The 19,913-nt window shown below is 47.7% G+C and overlaps 1 protein-coding gene across 2 annotated transcripts in view; it reads right to left on the bottom strand.

Annotated features, from left to right (window-relative positions):
• Window positions 1–19,913, bottom strand: part of LOC130356319 (colipase-like) — a 131,713-nt gene that overhangs the window by 84,380 nt on the left and 27,420 nt on the right. The window lies entirely within an intron of this gene.

Genomic DNA, 19,913 nt, shown 5'->3' on the forward strand with positions numbered 1-19,913 from the left:
TCTTTAATTGATTGCAGAGTGCTCTCCAAAATTTTGAAATAAATTAAACGCCTCTATCCGAGACGATATGCGTGGGGAGCCCGTGAAGATGAAAAATCTGCAGAAAGAAATGCTTTGCCAACTGTGGCACAGAAGGAAGGCCAGGAAGCGGAACAAAATGAGCCATTTTAGAAAAGCAATCAACGACCACCCAGCTGACGGGGTTGCCAAGAGATAAAGGGAGGTCAGTGATGAAGTCCATGGCTATGTGAGACCAAGGCAGTTCAGGCACCGGCAGAGGGAGAAGAAGACCTGCAGGTTTCTGGCGAGGAGACTTGTCATGTGCACACACTGTACAGGCTCGTACGAAATCGGTCACATCTTTTTCCAGGGAGGACCACCAATAGTGTCTGGCAATCAACTGTATAGATTTTTTGATTCCAGTGTGACCAGCCAGATGAGAGGAATGGCCCCATTTGAGGGTCTGGAGGCGAAGACGTGGAGGAACATAAATTTTTCCAGGAGGAATTGGTGCCAGAGAAGCAGGAGCAGAAGAGATCAGACACTCAGGAGGTATGATGTGCTGAGGAAGAGTCTCGGCTTCTGAAGCATCGGTGGAACGTGATAGAGCATCTGCCCTAACATTCTTGTCTGCAGAAAATGGATTTGAAAATTGAAACGGGCAAAGAACAATGACCATCTAGCCTGGCGAGGGTTTAACCGTTGGGCGGATTGAAGATAAGATACATTTTTGTGGTCTGCGTAGATGGTGATGGGATGAAGGGACCCTTCCAGAAGATGTCTCCACTCCTCAAGTGCCAACTTAATGGCCAATAGTTCTCGGTCTCCTATTGAATAGTTTTTTTCAGACGGAGAAAACGTTTTGGAGAAGAAACCGCAAGTGATATTTTTATCCTCAGCGGTTTTTTGAAGAAGGACTGCTTCGGCTCCAACTGAGGAGGCGTCAACTTCAAGGAAGAAGGGCTTCAGAGGATCAGGTCTGGACAAGACTGGAGCAGAGGAGATTAAAGGCTTCCTCTGCCTGAGATGGCCAGGATTTCGGATTAGCATTTTTCTTGGTTAATGCCACAATAGGAGCAACGATGGTGGAGAAGTGGGGAATGAATTGACGGTAATAATTAGCAAATCCGAGAAATCGTTGGATAGCTCGTAGACCAGTGGGACGTGGCCAATCTATTACCGCAGATAGCTTATCAGGGTCCATTTGAAGGCCTTGACCGGACACTATATATCCCAGGAAGGGTAGACTGCTGCGCTCAAAAAGACATTTCTCAATCTTGGTATAAAGATGATTTTTGCGTAGGCGCTGAAGCACTTGACGGACATGGAGGCAATGTTCCTCTAGGTTGGGGGAAAAAATGAGGATGCCATCTAGATAGACTACCACACAGGAATACAGCATGTCCAGAAAGATTAATTGACAAAGTCCTGAAAGACTGCAGGGGCGTTGCAAAGTCCTGAAAGACTGCACGGCTGTCACGATGCCGGCTGGCAGGTAGTGGACCCTCTGTGCCAGAGAGGGATTGGCGTGGACCGTGCTAGTGGACCGGTTCTAAGCCACTACTGGTTTTCACCAGAGCCCGCCGCAAAGCGGGATGGTCTTGCTGCGGCGGTAGTGACCAGGTCGTATCCACTAGCAACGGCTCACCTCTCTGGCTGCTGAAGATAGGCGCGGTACAAGGGAGTAGGCAGAAGCAAGGTCGGACGTAGCAGAAGGTCGGGGCAGGCAGCAAGGATCGTAGTCAGGGGCAACGGCAGAAGGTCTGGAAACACTGGCAAGGGACACACAAGGAACGCTTTCACTGGCACTAAGGCAACAAGATCCGGCAAGGGAGTGCAAGGGAAGTGAGGTAATATAGGGAGTGCACAGGTGATAACTCTAATTGGAACCACTGCGCCAATCAGCGGCGCAGTGGCCCTTTAAATCGCAGAGACCCGGCGCGCGCGCGCCCTAGGGAGCGGGGCCGCGCGCGCCGGGACAGAACAGACGGGGAGCGAGTCAGGTAGGAGAGCCGGGGTGCGCATCGCGAGCGGGCGCTACCCGCATCGCGAATCGCATCCCGGCTAGCAGCAGGATCGCAGCGCCCCGGGTCAGAGGACGTGACCGGGGCGCTGCAGCGGAGGAGGTGAAGCGAGCGCTCCGGGGAGGAGCGGGAACCCGGAGCGCTCGGCGTAACAGTACCCCCCCCCTTGGGTCTCCCCCTCTTCTTGGAGCCTGAGAACCTGAGGAGCAGACTTTTGTCAAGGATGTTGTCCTCAGGTTCCCAGGATCTCTCTTCAGGACCACAACCCTCCCAGTCTACTAAAAAAAAATTTTTTCCTCTGACCTTTTTGGCAGCCAAAATCTCCTTGACCGAGAAGACGTCCGAGGAGCCGGAAACAGGAGTGGGAGGAACAGATTTGGGAGAAAAACGGTTGAGGATGAGTGGTTTGAGAAGAGAGACGTGAAAGGCATTAGGGATACGAAGAGAAGGAGGAAGAAGAAGTTTATAAGAGACAGGATTAATTTGACACAGAATTTTGAAAGGACCAAGATAGCGTGGTCCCAACTTGTAGCTAGGGACACGGAAGCGGACATATTTAGCGGAGAGCCATACCTTGTCTCCAGGGGAAAAAACGGGGGGAGCTCTTCTTTTCTTATCCGCGAACCTCTTCATGCGTGAAGAAGCCTGTAAGAGAGAATTTTGGGTCTCTCTCCATATAATGGAAAGGTCACGAGAAATTTCATCCACAGCGGGCAGACCAGAGGGCAAGGGGGTAGGGAGGGGGGGAAGAGGGTGACGGCCGTACACCACGAAAAATGGGGATTTGGAGGAAGATTCAGAGACCCTGAAGTTATACGAGAATTCGGCCCATGGAAGGAGATCTGCCCAGTCATCCTGGCGGGAGGAAACAAAATGTCGCAAATAATCACCCAGGATCTGGTTAATTCTTTCTACTTGTCCATTGGACTGGGGATGATATGCAGAGGAAAAATTTAATTTAATCTTGAGTTGTTTACAGAGAGCTCTCCAGAATTTAGACACGAATTGGACCCCTCTATCCGAGACAATCTGCGTAGGCAACCCGTGAAGACGAAAAATGTGTACAAAAAATTGTTTAGCCAACTGAGGCGCAGAAGGAAGACCAGGAAGAGGAATGAAATGTGCCATTTTGGAGAATCGATCAACGACCACCCAAATAACGGTGTTGCCACGGGAAGGGGGTAAATCAGTAATAAAATCCATACCAATCAGAGACCAAGGCTGTTCGGGGACAGGCAGAGGATGAAGAAAACCAGCGGGCTTCTGGCGAGGAGTCTTATCCCGGGCACAGATAGTGCAGGCTCGCACAAAGTCCCCAACATCCGTCTCCAGAGTTGGCCACCAATAGAAGCGGGAGATGAGTTGCACAGATTTCTTGATGCCCGCATGACCTGCGAGATGGGAGGAGTGACCCCATTTGAGGATTCCGAGGCGTTGGCGTGGAGAAACAAAGGTCTTTCCTGGAGGAGTCTGTCTGATGGAGGCAGGAGAAGTGGAGATCAGGCAGTCAGGTGGAATGATGTGTTGCGGAGGGAGATCAACTTCTGAGGCATCCGAGGAACGAGAGAGAGCATCGGCTCTAATGTTCTTATCGGCAGGACGAAAGTGAATCTCAAAATTAAATCGGGCAAAGAACAGAGACCACCGGGCCTGGCGAGGATTCAGCCGTTGGGCCGACTGGAGGTAGGAGAGGTTCTTGTGGTCGGTGTAGATAATAACAGGAAATCTTGATCCCTCCAGCAGATGCCTCCATTCCTCAAGTGCTAATTTAATGGCTAGAAGTTCTCGATCCCCGATGGAGTAGTTCCTCTCCGCTGGAGAGAAGGTCCTAGAGAAAAAACCACAAGTGACAGCATGCCCGGAAGGATTTTTTTGTAGAAGAACAGCTCCAGCTCCTACTGAGGAGGCATCAACCTCCAATAGGAAGGGTTTGGAAGGGTCAGGTCTGGAGAGCACGGGAGCCGAAGAAAAGGCAGACTTGAGTTGTTTAAAGGAGTCTTCTGCTTGAGGAGGCCAGGACTTGGGATCAGCATTTTTCTTGGTTAAAGCCACGATAGGAGCCACAATGGTAGAAAAATGTGGAATAAATTGCCTGTAATAATTGGCGAACCCCAAAAAGCGTTGGATAGCACGGAGTCCGGAGGGGCGTGGCCAATTTAAGACGGCAGAGAGTTTGTCTGGATCCATCTGTAGTCCCTGGCCAGAGACCAAATATCCTAGAAAAGGAAGAGATTGGCATTCAAACAGACATTTCTCAATTTTGGCATAGAGTTGGTTGTCACGAAGTCTCTGAAGAACCATACGGACATGCCGGCGGTGTTCCTCTAGATTGGCAGAAAAAATTAGGATATCGTCCAGATATACCACAACACAGGAGTATAATAGATCACGAAAAATTTCATTGACAAAGTCTTGGAAGACGGCAGGGGCATTGCACAGTCCAAAGGGCATGACCAGATACTCAAAGTGTCCATCTCTGGTGTTAAATGCCGTTTTCCACTCGTCCCCCTCTCTGATGCGGATGAGGTTATAGGCGCCTCTTAAGTCCAATTTAGTGAAGATGTGGGCACCTTGGAGGCGATCAAAGAGTTCAGAGATGAGGGGTAAGGGGTAGCGGTTCTTAACCGTGATTTTATTAAGACCGCGGTAGTCAATGCAAGGACGTAGGGAGCCATCTTTTTTGGAGACAAAGAAAAATCCGGCTCCGGCAGGAGAGGAGGATTTACGGATAAAGCCCCTTTTTAGATTCTCCTGGACGTATTCGGACATGGCAAGAGTCTCTGGGGCAGAGAGAGGATAAATTCTGCCCCGGGGTGGAGTAGTACCCGGGAGGAGGTCGATAGGGCAATCATAAGGCCTGTGAGGAGGTAGAGTCTCAGCTTGTTTTTTGCAGAAAACATCCGCGAAGTCCATATAGGCCTTGGGGAGACCGGTTACTGGAGGAACCACAGAGTTACGGCAAGGGTTACTGGGAACCGGTTTTAGACAGTTCTTGGAACAAGAGGACCCCCAACTCTTGATCTCCCCAGTGGACCAATCCAGGGTTGGGGAATGAAGTTGAAGCCAGGGAAGTCCAAGGAGAATCTCCGAGGTGCAATTGGGGAGGACCAAAAGTTCAATCCTCTCATGATGAGATCCGATGCTCATAAGAAGGGGCTCCGTGCGGAAACGTATGGTACAGTCCAATCTTTCATTATTTACACAATTGATGTAGAGGGGTCTGGCGAGACTGGTCACTGGGATGTTGAACCTGTTGACGAGAGAGGCCAAAATAAAATTTCCTGCAGAACCAGAGTCCAAGAAGGCCACTGTAGAGAAGGAGAAGGCAGAAGCAGACATCCGCACAGGCACAGTAAGACGTGGAGAAGCAGAGTAGACATCAAGGACTGTCTCACCTTTGTGCGGAGTCAGCGTACGTCTTTCCAGGCGGGGAGGACGGATAGGACAATCCCTCAGGAAGTGTTCGGTACTAGCACAGTACAGGCAGAGGTTCTCCATACGGCGTCGTGTCCTCTCTTGAGGTGTCAGGCGAGACCGGTCGACCTGCATAGCCTCCACGGCGGGAGGCACAGGAACAGATTGCAGGGGACCAGAGGAGAGAGGAGCCGAGGAGACGAAACGCCTCGTGCGAACAGAGTCCATATCTTGGCGGAGTTCCTGACGCCTTTCAGAAAAACGCATGTCAATGCGAGTGGCTAGGTGAATAAGTTCATGTAGATTAGCAGGAATTTCTCGTGCGGCCAGAACATCTTTAATGTTGCTGGATAGGCCTTTTTTGAAGGTCGCGCAGAGGGCCTCATTATTCCAGGACAATTCTGAAGCAAGTGTACGGAATTGTATGGCATACTCGCCAACGGAAGAATTACCCTGGACCAGGTTCAACAGGGCAGTCTCAGCAGAAGAGGCTCGGGCAGGTTCCTCAAAGACACTTCGGATTTCCGAGAAGAAGGAGTGTACTGAGGCAGTGACGGGGTCATTGCGGTCCCAGAGCGGTGTGGCCCATGACAGGGCTTTTCCGGACAGAAGACTGACTACGAAAGCCACCTTAGACCTTTCAGTGGGAAACAGGTCCGACATCATCTCCAGATGCAGGGAACATTGGGAAAGGAAGCCACGGCAAAACTTAGAGTCCCCATCAAACTTATCCGGCAAGGATAAGCGTATCCCAGGAGCGGCCACTCGCTGCGGAGGAGGTGCAGGAGCTGGCGGAGGAGATGACTGCTGAAGCTGTGGTAGCAACTGTTGTAGCATAACGGTCAGTTGAGACAGCTGTTGGCCTTGTTGCGCAATCTGTTGTGACTGCTGGGCGACCACCGTGGTGAGGTCAGCGACAACTGGCAGAGGAACTTCAGCGGGATCCATGGCCGGATCTACTGTCACGATGCCGGCTGGCAGGTAGTGGACCCTCTGTGCCAGAGAGGGATTGGCGTGGACCGTGCTAGTGGACCGGTTCTAAGCCACTACTGGTTTTCACCAGAGCCCGCCGCAAAGCGGGATGGTCTTGCTGCGGCGGTAGTGACCAGGTCGTATCCACTAGCAACGGCTCACCTCTCTGGCTGCTGAAGATAGGCGCGGTACAAGGGAGTAGGCAGAAGCAAGGTCGGACGTAGCAGAAGGTCGGGGCAGGCAGCAAGGATCGTAGTCAGGGGCAACGGCAGAAGGTCTGGAAACACTGGCAAGGGACACACAAGGAACGCTTTCACTGGCACTAAGGCAACAAGATCCGGCAAGGGAGTGCAAGGGAAGTGAGGTAATATAGGGAGTGCACAGGTGATAACTCTAATTGGAACCACTGCGCCAATCAGCGGCGCAGTGGCCCTTTAAATCGCAGAGACCCGGCGCGCGCGCGCCCTAGGGAGCGGGGCCGCGCGCGCCGGGACAGAACAGACGGGGAGCGAGTCAGGTAGGAGAGCCGGGGTGCGCATCGCGAGCGGGCGCTACCCGCATCGCGAATCGCATCCCGGCTAGCAGCAGGATCGCAGCGCCCCGGGTCAGAGGACGTGACCGGGGCGCTGCAGCGGAGGAGGTGAAGCGAGCGCTCCGGGGAGGAGCGGGAACCCGGAGCGCTCGGCGTAACAACGGCATATTCGCTCACTGTAGAGTCTCCTTGGACGAGGTTTAGCAAGGCTGTTTCAGAGGAAGAGGCATGGGCAGGTTCCTCAAAGACACTGCATACTTCGGTGAAGAAGGACTGAATGGTAGCAGTGGCAGGATCGTTGCGGTCCCAAAGCGGTGTGGCCCAGGACAAGGCCTTTCCAGATAGCAGACTGACCACTAATGCCACCTTAGACCATTCAGTGGGAAAGTGGTGCGACATGATCTCCAGGTGCAGCGAACACTGGGTCAGGAACCCACGGCAGAGCTTAGAATCCTCATCAAACTTGTCAGGTAGAGACAGGCGGACTCTGGACGTGGAAGTGGCAGCTCGCTGTGGAGGAGATGCTGGAGCTGGCGGAGGAGAAGGTTGCTGCAGTGGAGGTAGAAGCTGCTGAAACAGTCAACTGAGACAGCTGCTGTCCTTGTTGGACGATCTGCTGGGACTGCTGGGCGATCACGGTGGTGAGGTCAGCGAGGCTTGGCAGCGGTACCTCAGCTGGATCCATGGCCGGATCTACTGTCAGGCAGGATGGACTTGCTGCGGCGGTGAATTCCCAGGTCGTAACCCCGATAGCGAATAGACCTCACTAACAGCTGAGATAGGCGAAGTACTCAAGGACAAGGCGAAGGCAAGGTTGGACGTAGCAAGAGGTCAAGGCAGGCGGCAAAGGTCTGGATACACAGGCTTGGGATACACACAGAACGCTTTCTCAGGGCACTAGGGCAACAAGATCTGGAAAGGACAGGAAGGGGAAGTGGGTTTTTATACATTAGCACTGATTGGACCAGGCACCAATTAATGGTGCACTGGCCCTTTAAATCTGAGTAAGCTGGCGCGCGCACGCCCTAAGGAGCGGGGCCACGCGCGCCGGGAGGAAGGGGCAGCAGGAGGACGGTAAGTGAGTTGGGATGCGGTCCGTGAGCGGGGACGTCCCGCCACACGGGTCGCATCCCCGACGCTGATACGGAAATAGCGCTCTCAGTCAGAAGCAGTGACCGGAGCGCTGTTAGCGAGAAGACGCCGCGAGAGCTCCGGGGAAGCAGCGGGACCCGGAGCACTCAGCGTTACATAACTACTGTCCTAAGTCCTGGACAGCACCCAGAAGGTGGAGAACTATACAAATGACCTTTGTAAATAATGAGGCTTTTGTTGGATAACAAGCTTTTTCTATGAAAATGTACAGGTGATAAAGTTTAACACTATGAGCCACTGGGGTTTCCTTAGACAATAAACTTACACTTAGAGTGTTGCCATATAAAAGAGCTTTAATCTATTTTCTTCTGCGGAGCTGTTTCTCTCCTTGTCAGAGATCATCCATCTGTTGGTAATGTTTTGATTATCTCCTCCTGAGGTATTTTTCTGCTTGCCGCTGGGGAGGGTTTTTTCGTTTGGCCTCCCTGCTGCATATAAGCAGCTTCAGTCGGTCAGCAAGTACTCAGAGTCCTCTGGTCTTTGTGATCCGAGGTTGGTGATAGATATTCTATTATTTTCTTATGATCTGGATTGAGCTATTTTCTCCTTGTACTGGTCTGCACCTGTCTTTATTTCTTTCTTGGATTTTTATGGAGGTAGTCTAGGAATACTACTTTTTAATTATTCTATTCCTCAGGGATGTCTTCCCCTCGGGATTCCGATGCCAGTAAATCTGTCACCGTATTTTGGGTGCAACACCCCCCCCCTAGAGGATAACTGCCAGTTCTCTAGTTGTGAGAGGTGTTGTCCCAGAGTCCATGCAGGAGATGTTTGTCTGGGTGAAGAGCTATGTTGATGGCTCTATCATAGAGGTCAAAGACTTCATTGCTGAGAAGTTAACCAGAAATGTCTTTCCTGTGAGACCTCAAACCCCTGTGGAAGTTTCAGCTCCTACTGAGAAACCTGCTGTGGTCTCTCTTGTATCATCTTCTTCAGATGATGAAGAGCTCACTTCTTAGTTTTTTCCTCCAGGGAAAATGCAAACGTTACTTAGATCATCTGGTTGGGGGACCAGGATGTTGATCATAGGGAGCCTTCTGATCTGGCCGTTAAAGGCCCTAGGGTCTTAAAGGCAGATAAGGGCCCCCAGATGAGGGACCCATACTAACCAAACAGTTTAAATCCAATATACCCGATGGCTAATTCCTTGGCCCTCAGACGTCAGGGTCTGAGCATCATGCCTTACCTGTAGGACTAGCTTCTGAAGCCTTCCTCTCAAGTGGTCTTAACTCAGCATCTTCAGGTCGCTCTTTCCTTCCTCTTCCGTTTTAGGTTAGATCAACAACTGGCAGAAGCCACAGGTAAGCCCGTCAACCTCTGTGAAGTACCTATGCTTCATCATCGACTTCATGGGGATGTCACTCCAATTGACTCCCGAAAGAAGATCTAAGATAAAGAGTACTGCAGAGTTCCTGTCTGTACCTCGTTGAGTCCCAATCCAGACCCTCATGGGGGGTGATACACCTGTCAAACCATAACACAGGTGTCCTAAGGCGAGCTTAGGGAGGACAGAAACCTCCCGTGGAGCAGAAGGGCTCATGTCAGCATCTGCGGAAGCAGTCCTTTAGGCTTTGTGGCACCTCTGCCCTCTTCAGTCGGAGGGCCTATCAAAATGTAATGGCAGCCCTTTCAGGCTCAATTCCCTGTGCTCCCTGTCTTGGAAATCCCGTTACTCCCTCAGATGGTGGATTCACTTCAGGGACAGGGGGTCTATGGTTCAACCTCTGATCATATTGACCACAGACGCATCCCAAGTAGCTGGGGTGCACATCTCTTAGACATTCCAGTCCATGGGACTTGGTCTTCTCAGGAGCGGCTTATCTCTGCCAATCTTAGAGAAATTCAAGCAATTCAGCTAGCCCTTCTTCATTTTGTCTCTGCAAAGGGATTGCATTTATCCAAAGCTTTTATCCATTCCTTTTCAAATGCAAAATACATATACTTTTTCAACACAGATATTGCATGAATATTTACCCAATGACAAGTAGCGAGAGTCCATGGATTAGGCGTAATTGGAAATCATGTACCTCAGCTGAAGGCTCTTGTTCTGGCCATAATTCTGGGAGTCGAAGCACTCAGCATCTGTGAGCTTTGGCCGTTTGGTGACATTTCAGGAGTGTTACCTCCCTTTCTCAAACCTGCCTTATGCACACCCACCACCATGTTATATACAAATCACTAGTGATGCACTGAAATTTCAGCTGCCAAAAAAATTATCAGCCGAAAATTCCCATTTAAGCATTTTCGGCTGATTGAATTTTCCTCCAAAAATTTCGGGGGGCGTGGCCCTTTAGCTCGGCACTGGTAGGATCACATGACGATGTAATGTGAAAGTTATTCTGTAACCTAGCATTACGCCCTCCATACTGGTCAACTGATCTTGACATAGCAAAGGTCCTGTAGCTTACTAGAGAGTGGGAGAGAAAAAAGGAGAGACCGACACAGGCGCCTTGTGCATTACCACTAAACAGGGATAACAGATTAAAACAAAGTCACAGTGAACGGGCAGGACTTGCCCCTAGGTAGTGGCCGCTCACCTTGAGCGAATAGGGTATTCGCATATAACCCACACCGTGGGTGACAGAAGGGCTGGAACTGCTGCTGAGCCTGGGTCGCAGGGAAGGAAGAGATCCGATCCTGAAGGAAGTGGAGGCGAAGAAGGAAAATATGACCCTTACAGAGGCGCTGCTAGTTCCAGAGTATGTAGATGCCAACCAGAGGTATTGGTAAAAAAACACAGGAGTGGTTTATTAGAGCATAAGAGGACAATGAAGTACACAGATGATGCGTTTCGGGGGAGCCACCCCCTTCCTCAGATCAGTGTGCATGATAAAGGTACAGATAGAGTTTAAATACACTAACAAATGGTGGCTAAAAGCAAAAGGAGGCGGAGCCAAACAATGACATCACATCAGGTACATAGAAACAATATATAAGATAATAAAAGTATAATAGACATATTCATACAGAGTACATTGTATATGTGAGCCAAGGACTACTACAAAATGTGAAAAATGTAGTTAATATATTAGAGAAAAAAGCCGCAATGGTACTGTTGACATCCGGTCTCCAGATGTCAGCATCCTGCCGCTGCACAGCGGAGAATACTGACAACATAGGAGCCGGCGTGAAGGACGCGTTGCCAAGGGGCGGAGGCATGTGGTAGTGGCTAACCAATAAGACCCAGAGGGGCGGGGATAGTTACAGAGTATGATAGCACTGACGTGCCGAGCGCTGGATGCACACAGGGTAAGTGTGCGATCGTGCACCGGCACTGTCAGTGTAAGTGTGGGGATGGATGCCGGCTCGAGAGGTGTCACGGTATATAGTAAGCGGTGTGGACCGTGATGAGGTACAAAGGCCGGTGGCAGAGAGTGAATGATGGCATAGAAAACTGGCATCTCTGTCAGGTCAGCGCTGGGTGCACACAGTGTGAACCTGCATCCATGCGCCAATAGGGTCGGTGCAGTGGGAATATACATGATAGAGTAGACAGCCCTGACAAAAGGTATCAGTGTAGAGTGGGGAGAAGCATTCTTACTGTAGTGATATAATGGGGATATAATATAATATAGTAAAATCAAAAAAAGGAATAAGATGGAATAAAATAGGGGCCAGTGGGGAAGTTGACCCAATAATTCTCTGGACCCCTAGATGTAAAGGGCAGAGGATGAGTGTATATAACATATGCGCTGGATGTAGGAGCCATATATATATATACTGGAATGAATAAAAATATAAATATAATTAAAAATATAAGAATTATTCCTCAAAGGGGGATCTAAACTAGGGATATACATATATATATATATATATATATATATATATATATATATATATATACACATCCCCAGTTCCATATGCTGAAATGCTAATAGATATATGTGTATAACTATGAGAGGCACACGGGAAGTATGGCCATCCATCAGTAGCATATGGAGGGATGGGGGGGGAGGGGAAAAAAGGGGGGGGGTTGTGAATGCATAGCCATATGTAGTAAAAAAACATAAATAGAACGATATATATATACATACATACACATACAAACATATACATACACATATATATATACATATATATATATATATATACATACATGTACATATACATAGATAAAGTTACTATTAGATTGTGTGCGAAACACAGAAGAATACACTGATAAGGGATTAAAAATTACATTCAATCATCTCATTGAGACCATGCGGGACGAGAGTGTTAAGGGTATGTATCCAAAAGTTCTCTCACCTTCTAAGTGTCTCGAATCGTTGTGAGATATCCTTGGCTATCTGCTCGATAAGAGTGGCCTGTATCAGATTAAAATTGCCAGAGTGGTGCTCGTTCATGTGTCGAGACACACTGTGTAGAGCAAATCCATGCACTGTATTGCTGCGATGTTTATTAAGTCTCTCACGGAAGCAGCGGATAGTTCTCCCTACGTACTGTAGGCCACATGGACACTGTACTGTGGATCACAGTATGTCATCTATCTACTCCAGTCTGGTCTTAATGGGAAATACAGTCTTACTAGGACGTGGCCTGATCGTTCCTCGTAACCATAGTAATCGCAGCCTCATGCACACTTTATGTACAGCCTCACGCTCCGCTCATTGTCTGCTGTTTTGCATGGTGGCCAGAGTGATCAGCATGTGTGTGGGCGTGAACACCATACGTGATATGCACTCCCTGTTCAGACTCCAAAGTGTTCTGGGGACTGAGTCTGGGAAGAGTAACGACGCGCTGGTCAGCCTGCCCCGGACCGGAGCTAAGAGGCCGCATCATGTGGTCTATTTCCCGAGAGATGTGCAGGTGATTCTGAGCGCACTATGAGCCGTGTCCCCTCATATCCCGTCCCCATATCCCGACCTCATATCCCGTCCTTATAAAAGGGGTGTGGCTTAAAGGCCGGGTGTGTCTTTGCAAGATGGGGCGTGGCATGCACGGAGGGTGTGGCTTGCCAGCCGGACTGACACATTCACCAGGAGATGCAGAGCGGAGCTTGCGGAGTAAGGCCCCAGAAGTCCTATATACTTGCATGGGGCTTGAAAAAAAAAAATCAATCACATATGGGGGTAGGTTATGGGTTAATTTATCTATTATATATTTTTATTTGACATATAAGTAACATGTGACCAAGTATTATCGAAGTATCTCCAGCCGTACGGAAGTTATGCTGGAACATACATTTCCCATAGATTTGCATTGAACTTTAAACAAAAACCCCATCCCTCGCAAATGAGGGTAAGTTAGGGTTAAATTAACTATCCTATATTTTTAGTGCACATAAAAGTTACATTTGACCGAGTATTATCGAAATATCTTCAGCTGTTTGGAAGTTATGTAACATATATTTCCTATTAAACTTGTATGGGACTTTAAATAAAAACTCTGACTCTCACAAAAGGGGGCGGGTAAGGGTTAAATCACCTATCCTATGTTTGTTGTTGACATATAAGTAATGTGTACCAAGTTTCATGTTAATATCCTTAGCCGTTTGGAAGTGATGCTGGAACATACACACATACATACACACACACACACACACACACACATTGAGAGGGATATTCAAAGCTCATCGTGGTAAAAAAAAACATTTTTGCGCCTGATATATGATATATATATATATATATATATATATATATATATTCAAAACTGTGTACGTATTAAAGCTTTTGTCACCTACACACCCATATAATTTTTTTAAACTCCTTAACCCCTTAGCGTAATTGGATGTTTATAAACGCCCATATGCGTGTTTCCATATATAATGCATCATACCGGTGGGTCCAGGTTGCTATAAGCAATCTGGACTCACACTAATGCCGGACATCGCCGATCGGGCTGATGTCCGGCATGAAGTCTTTAGACACGGCGATCAAAGCAGAACGCCGTGTCTAAAAGTGAAAGTAAAAGCATCCCAGATGCTCATTCGGGCTGATCGGGAACATCAAGATAAAATTGTGATGTCCCGATCAGCTAGGACGCAGCAGGAGGGTGGCTTACCTGCCTCCTGCGCGTCTGATCTTCTGAAATCCAGGCTTGAGCAATCAACCGCCGATAACACTGATCAATGCAAAGCTATGGCTTTGCACTGATCTGTGTAAAAGATCAGTGTCTGCAGTGTTATAGCCCCTTATGGGAGCTATAACACTGCAAAAAAAAAAAAAAGTTGATAAAGATCATTTAACCCTTTCCCTAATAAAAGTTTGAATCACCCCCTTTTCCCATAAAAAAACTGTGTAAATAAAAATAAACATATGTGATAACGCCGCCTGCGTAAATGTCCGAATTATAAAAATATATAGTTCATTAAACCGCACGGTCAATGGCGTACGCGCAAAAAAATTCCAAAGTCCAAAATAGCATATTTTTGGTCACTTTTTATACCATAAAAAATGAATAAAAAGCGATCAAAAAGTCAGATTACAACAAAATGGTACTGCTAAAAACTTAAGATCACGGCGCAAAAAATTTGCCCTCATACCGCCCTATATGTGGAAAAAAAAACGTATAGGGGTCAGAAGATGACAATTTTAAACGTATAAATTTTCCTGCATGTAGTTATGATTTTTTTCAGAAGTACGACAAAATCAAACCTATATAAATAGGGTATCATTTTAACCGTATGGACCTACAGAACAAAGATAAGGTGTCATTTTTACCGAAAAATTTACTGTGTAGAAACGGAAGCCCCCAAAAGTTACAAAATGGCGTTTTTTCTTCCATTTTGTCGCACAATTATTTTTTTCCCGTTTCGCTGTAAATTTTTGGGTAAAATGACTGATGTAATTACAAAGTAGGATTGGTGGTGCAAAAAATAAGCCATCATATGGATTTTTAGGTGCAAATTTGAAAGTGTTATTATTTTTGGAAGGTGATAAGGAAAAAACGAAAATGCAAAAACTGAAAAACCCTCCGTCCTTAACCCCTCAAGGACCCAGGACGTACGGGGACATCCCCGCACCCTGGGCTTTAAGGACCCAGGACGTCCCCGTACGTCCTGGCGTTAGCCGGTCCCTGACGCGCACCGGGCAGAGATCGGAAGCAGATGCCTGCTGAAATGCTTCAGCAGGCATCCAGGGCAAACGCAGAGGGGGGCCATGTCGGCCCCCCGATGTCGGTGATCATCGCTAATCGCGAGGAAAATCGCCCCTGCGATCTGCGGCGTTACCGGGTTGATCGGGTCTCTAGGACCCGACCGTCCGACCGTCCGGTAGTTTTGCATGATCCCGGTTGTCACAGACAGTCAGGACCATGCTGAAGTATAAGAGCTAGGTGGCAAGCCTGCCACCTCCTCCTATCCCCTGCGATTCCTCGGTTAGCTAACCGACCAATCGCAAGGGGGGGGGGGCGGTTACTTCCTCCCGCCCTGCCCGGCCCCTGGAAGTCCGGAGAGAACGGGAGGAAGACCGGAGGACGTGGCGGGGGACGGGGGAGTGCTGGGGCCCAGCCCCGGTACTTACCTCGTCTCTGTAGACCCGGATCCCGGCGGCAGAGACGGCGACAGGTGAGTGGATCTTCGGCGGCGTTGCGGGACCTTTGCAGCAGTCCAGACCGCCGTAAAGCGATCTGGACTGCTCCATCTGGTCCCCTTACACTACAACTCCCAGCATGCCCAGACAGCCCTTGGCGTCTGGGCATGCTGGGAGTTGCAGTTTTGCAACATTTGGAGGCCCTTCCAGATGTTGCAAAACTACACATCCTCACCATGCCCTTACTGTCCAGGCATGCTGGGAGTTGTAGTTCTGTAACATCTGGCCCTTCAGATGTTGCAGAACTACAACTCCCAGCATGCCTGGACTGTTTTGGCATACTGGGAGTTGTAGTTTTGCAACATCTGGAAGGGCACAGATTGGGAACCACTGTATTAGTGGTCTGCAAACTGTAGTCCTCCAGATGTTGCAAAACTACAACTCCAAGCATGCTGGGAGTTGTAGTTCGGCAACATCTGGCTCTAAAGATGTTGCCGAACTATTACTTCCAGCATGCCTGAGAATGTTTGGGAGTAGTGGTTTTGCAACAACTGGAGGCACACTGGTTGGGAAACATTGTCTGTTTCCTAACTCAGTGTTTCCCAACCTGTGTGCCTCCAGCTGTTGCAAAACTATAACTACCAGCATGCACTGATAGACTGTGCATGCTGGGAGTTGTAGTTTTGCAACACCTGGAGGTTTCCCCTCCCCCCCCTGTGAATGTACAGGGTACATTCACATGGGCAGGGGGCTTACAGTGAGTATCAGGCTGCAAGTTTGCGATGCAGCAAATTTTGAGCGGCAGCTCAAACTCGCAGCGGGAAACTCGCTGTAATCCCCCGCCCGTGTGACTGTACACTAAAAACACTACACTAGACTACACTAACACTAAATAAAATAAAAAGTAAAAAACACTACATATACACATACCCCTACACAGCCCCCTCCCCAATAAAAATGAAAAACGTCTGGTACGTCACTGTTTCCAAAATGGAGCCTCCAGCTGTTGCAAAACAACAACTCACAGTATTGCCGGACAGCCATTGCCTGTCCAAGCATGCTGGGAGTTTTGCAACAGCTGGAGGCACCCTGTTTGGGAATCACTGGCGTAGAATACCCCTATGTCCACCCTTATGCAAATCCCTAATTCAGGCCTCAAATGCACATGGCGCTCTCAATTTGGAGCCCTGTCATATTTCAAGGCAACAGTTTAGGGCCACACATGGGGTATTGCTGTACTCGGGAGAAACTGCCTAACAAATTTTGGGGGGCTTTTTCTCCTTTCACCCCTTATGAAAAGGTGAATTGGGGTCTACACCAGCATGTTAGTGTAAAAAAATTTTTTTTTTACACTAACATGCTGGTGTTGCCCTATACTTTTCATTTTGACAAGAGGTAAAATTGAAAAAAGCCCCCCCAAAATTTGTAATGCAATTTCTACCGACTACGGAGATACCCCATATGTTGGTGCAAAGTGCTCTGGGGGCGCACAACAAGGCCCAGAAGGGCGAGTGCACCATGTACATTTGATGTGATTTGCGCAGGGGTGGCTGATTGTTACAGCGGTTTTGACAAACGCAAAAAAAAACCAAAAAAAAACACGTGACCCCATTTCGGAAACTGCACCCCTCACGGAATGTAATGACATATTCATAGAGATGTGAGGTATGTGCTTACTCGAGAGAAATTGGGCTACAAATATAAGTATACATTTTCTCCTTTTACCCCTTGTAAAAATTAAAAAATTGGGTCTACAAGGACATGTGAGTGTAAAAAATGAAGATTGTGAATTTTCTCCTTCACTTTGCTGCTATTCCTGTGAAACACCTAAATGGTTAAAACACTGACTGATTGTAATTTTGAATACATTGGGGGGGTGGGGGTGCAGTTTTTATAATGGGGTCATTTGTGGGGTATTTCTAAGATGAAGACCCTTCAAATCCACAAATCCACTGGTCCATGAAAAATTGTGAGTTTGGAAATTTTGTGAAAAATTGGAAAATGGCTGCTGAACTTTGAAGCCCTCTGGTGTCTTCCAAAAGTAAAAACACGTCAATTTTATGATGCAAACATAAAGTGGACATATTGTATATGTGAATAAAAAAAATTATTTGGAATATCCATTTTCCTTACAAGCAGAGAGCTTCAAAGTTAGAAAAATGCTAAATTTTCTAATTTTTCATCAAATTTTGGGATTTTTCACCAAGAAAGGATGCAAGTTACCACAAAAATTTACCACTATGTTAAAGTAGAATATGTCACGAAAAACAAATCTCGGAATCAGAATGATAACTAAAAGCATTCCAGAGTTATTAATGTTTAAAGTGTTAAATGTTTAAATTAATGTTTAAAATGGCCGGGTCCTAAGGTGTAAAATGGCTGGGTCCTTAAAGGAGTAGTCCAGTGGTGAACAACTTATCCCCTATCCTAAGGATCCTGCGATCTCCTGTACGGAGCCCCGACAGCCCGCGGGAAGGGGGCGTGTCGACCTCCGCACGAAGCGGCGGCCGACACGTCCCCTCAATACAACTCTATGGCAGAGCCGAAGTGCTGCCTTCGGCAATCTCCGGCTCTGCCATAGAGATGTATTGAGGGGCGTGTCGGCGCTGCTTCGTGCGGAGGTCGACACCCGCTATCTGGCCGGAGAGCCTGGCCCCCATACAGAGAGATGGCAGGGGGCCCCAGTGGTCGAACCCCCGCGATCTCAAACTTATCCCCTTATCCTTAGGATAGGGGATTCGTTTTTCACCACTGGACTACCCCTTTAAGGACTCAGGGTTTTTCAGTTTTTGCACTTTCATTTTTTCCACCTTACCTTTTAAAGATCATAACCCTTTAAATTTTCCACCTAAAAACCCATATTATGGCTTATTTTTTGCGTCACCAATTCTACTTTGCAGTGACATTAGTAATTTTACCCAAAAATTCACGGCGAAACGGAAAAAAAAATAATTGTGTGACAAAATCGAAGAAAAAACGCCATTTTGTAACTTTTGGGGGCTTCCGTTTCTACGCAATGCATATTTCGGTAAAAATGACACCTTATCATTATTCTGTAGGTCCATACAGTTAAAATGGTACCCTACTTATATAGGTTTGATTTTGTCGTACTTCTGGAAAAAATCATAACTACATGCAGGAAAATTTATACGTTTAAAAATGTCATCTTCTGACCCCTATAACTTTTTTATTTTTCCACGTAAAGGGCGGTATGAGGACTCATTTTTTTGCGCCGTGATCTGAAGTTTTTATCCATTATTGTTTTGATCGGACTTTTTGATCACTTTTTATTCATAAAAAGTGACCAAAAATACGCTTTTTTGGACTTTGGAATTTTTTTGCGCGTACGCCATTGACCATGCGGTTTAATTAATTATATATTTTTATAGTTCGGACATTTACGCATGCAGCGATACCACATATGTTTATTTTTTTATTTTATTTACACTGTTTTATTTTTTTTATGGGAAAAGGGTGGTGATTCAAACTTTTATTAGGGAAGGGGTTAAATGACCTTTATTAACACTTTTTTTTTGCAGTGTTATAGGTCCCGTAGGGGCCTATAACATTACATACATTGATCTTTTACACAGATCACTGGCATGTATTAACACGCCTGTGATCAGTGTTATCAGCGCTTGACTGCTCCTGCCTGGATCTCAGGCACGGAGCAGTCATTCGCCGATCGGACACCGAGGAGGCAGGTAAGGGCCCTCCCGGTGTCCTGTAAGCTGTTCGGTGAAATTGCGGCGGTCCCGAACAGCCCGACTGAGCAACCGGGATACTTTCACTTCAGACGCGACGGTCAGCTTTGATCGCCGCGTCTGAAGGGTTAATACAGGGCATCACCGCGATCGGTGATGTCCTGTATTAGCCGCGGGTCCCGGCCATTGATAGCCACCGGGACCGACCCGATGTGATGCGGGGACACCGCGTGACCCCGCAGCATATCGCGGGAGCCGGCGGAGGATGTAAATATACGTCCTGCGTCGTTAAGGAGTTAAAGGGGTACTCCGCTGCTCAGTGTTTGGAACAAACTGTTCCGAATGCATGAGACGGCTATGACGTCACGAGCTCCCGGTACCGGATCCAGCGTTTGGAACAGTTTGTTCCAAACGCTGAGCAGCGGAGTACCCCTTTAAGGACCAGGACATTTTTCTTTTTGCATTTTCGTTTTTTTCTTCCTCAGATATAGCTTGCCCCGCCTGTTTTTATAATTGTTGTTTGCAATTTTGGCACATATATTCAAACAAAAAGGGGGGGGGGGGGTCTTTGAGAATCCCAAGTAAATTAATAAATAATGTAAAAGAAAAACTGTGCAGAAAAATCCATCATTCTTTGAATATGCCT

This window comes from Hyla sarda, chromosome 2, assembly GCF_029499605.1.
Source record: "Hyla sarda isolate aHylSar1 chromosome 2, aHylSar1.hap1, whole genome shotgun sequence".
Taxonomy (NCBI): domain Eukaryota; kingdom Metazoa; phylum Chordata; class Amphibia; order Anura; family Hylidae; genus Hyla; species Hyla sarda.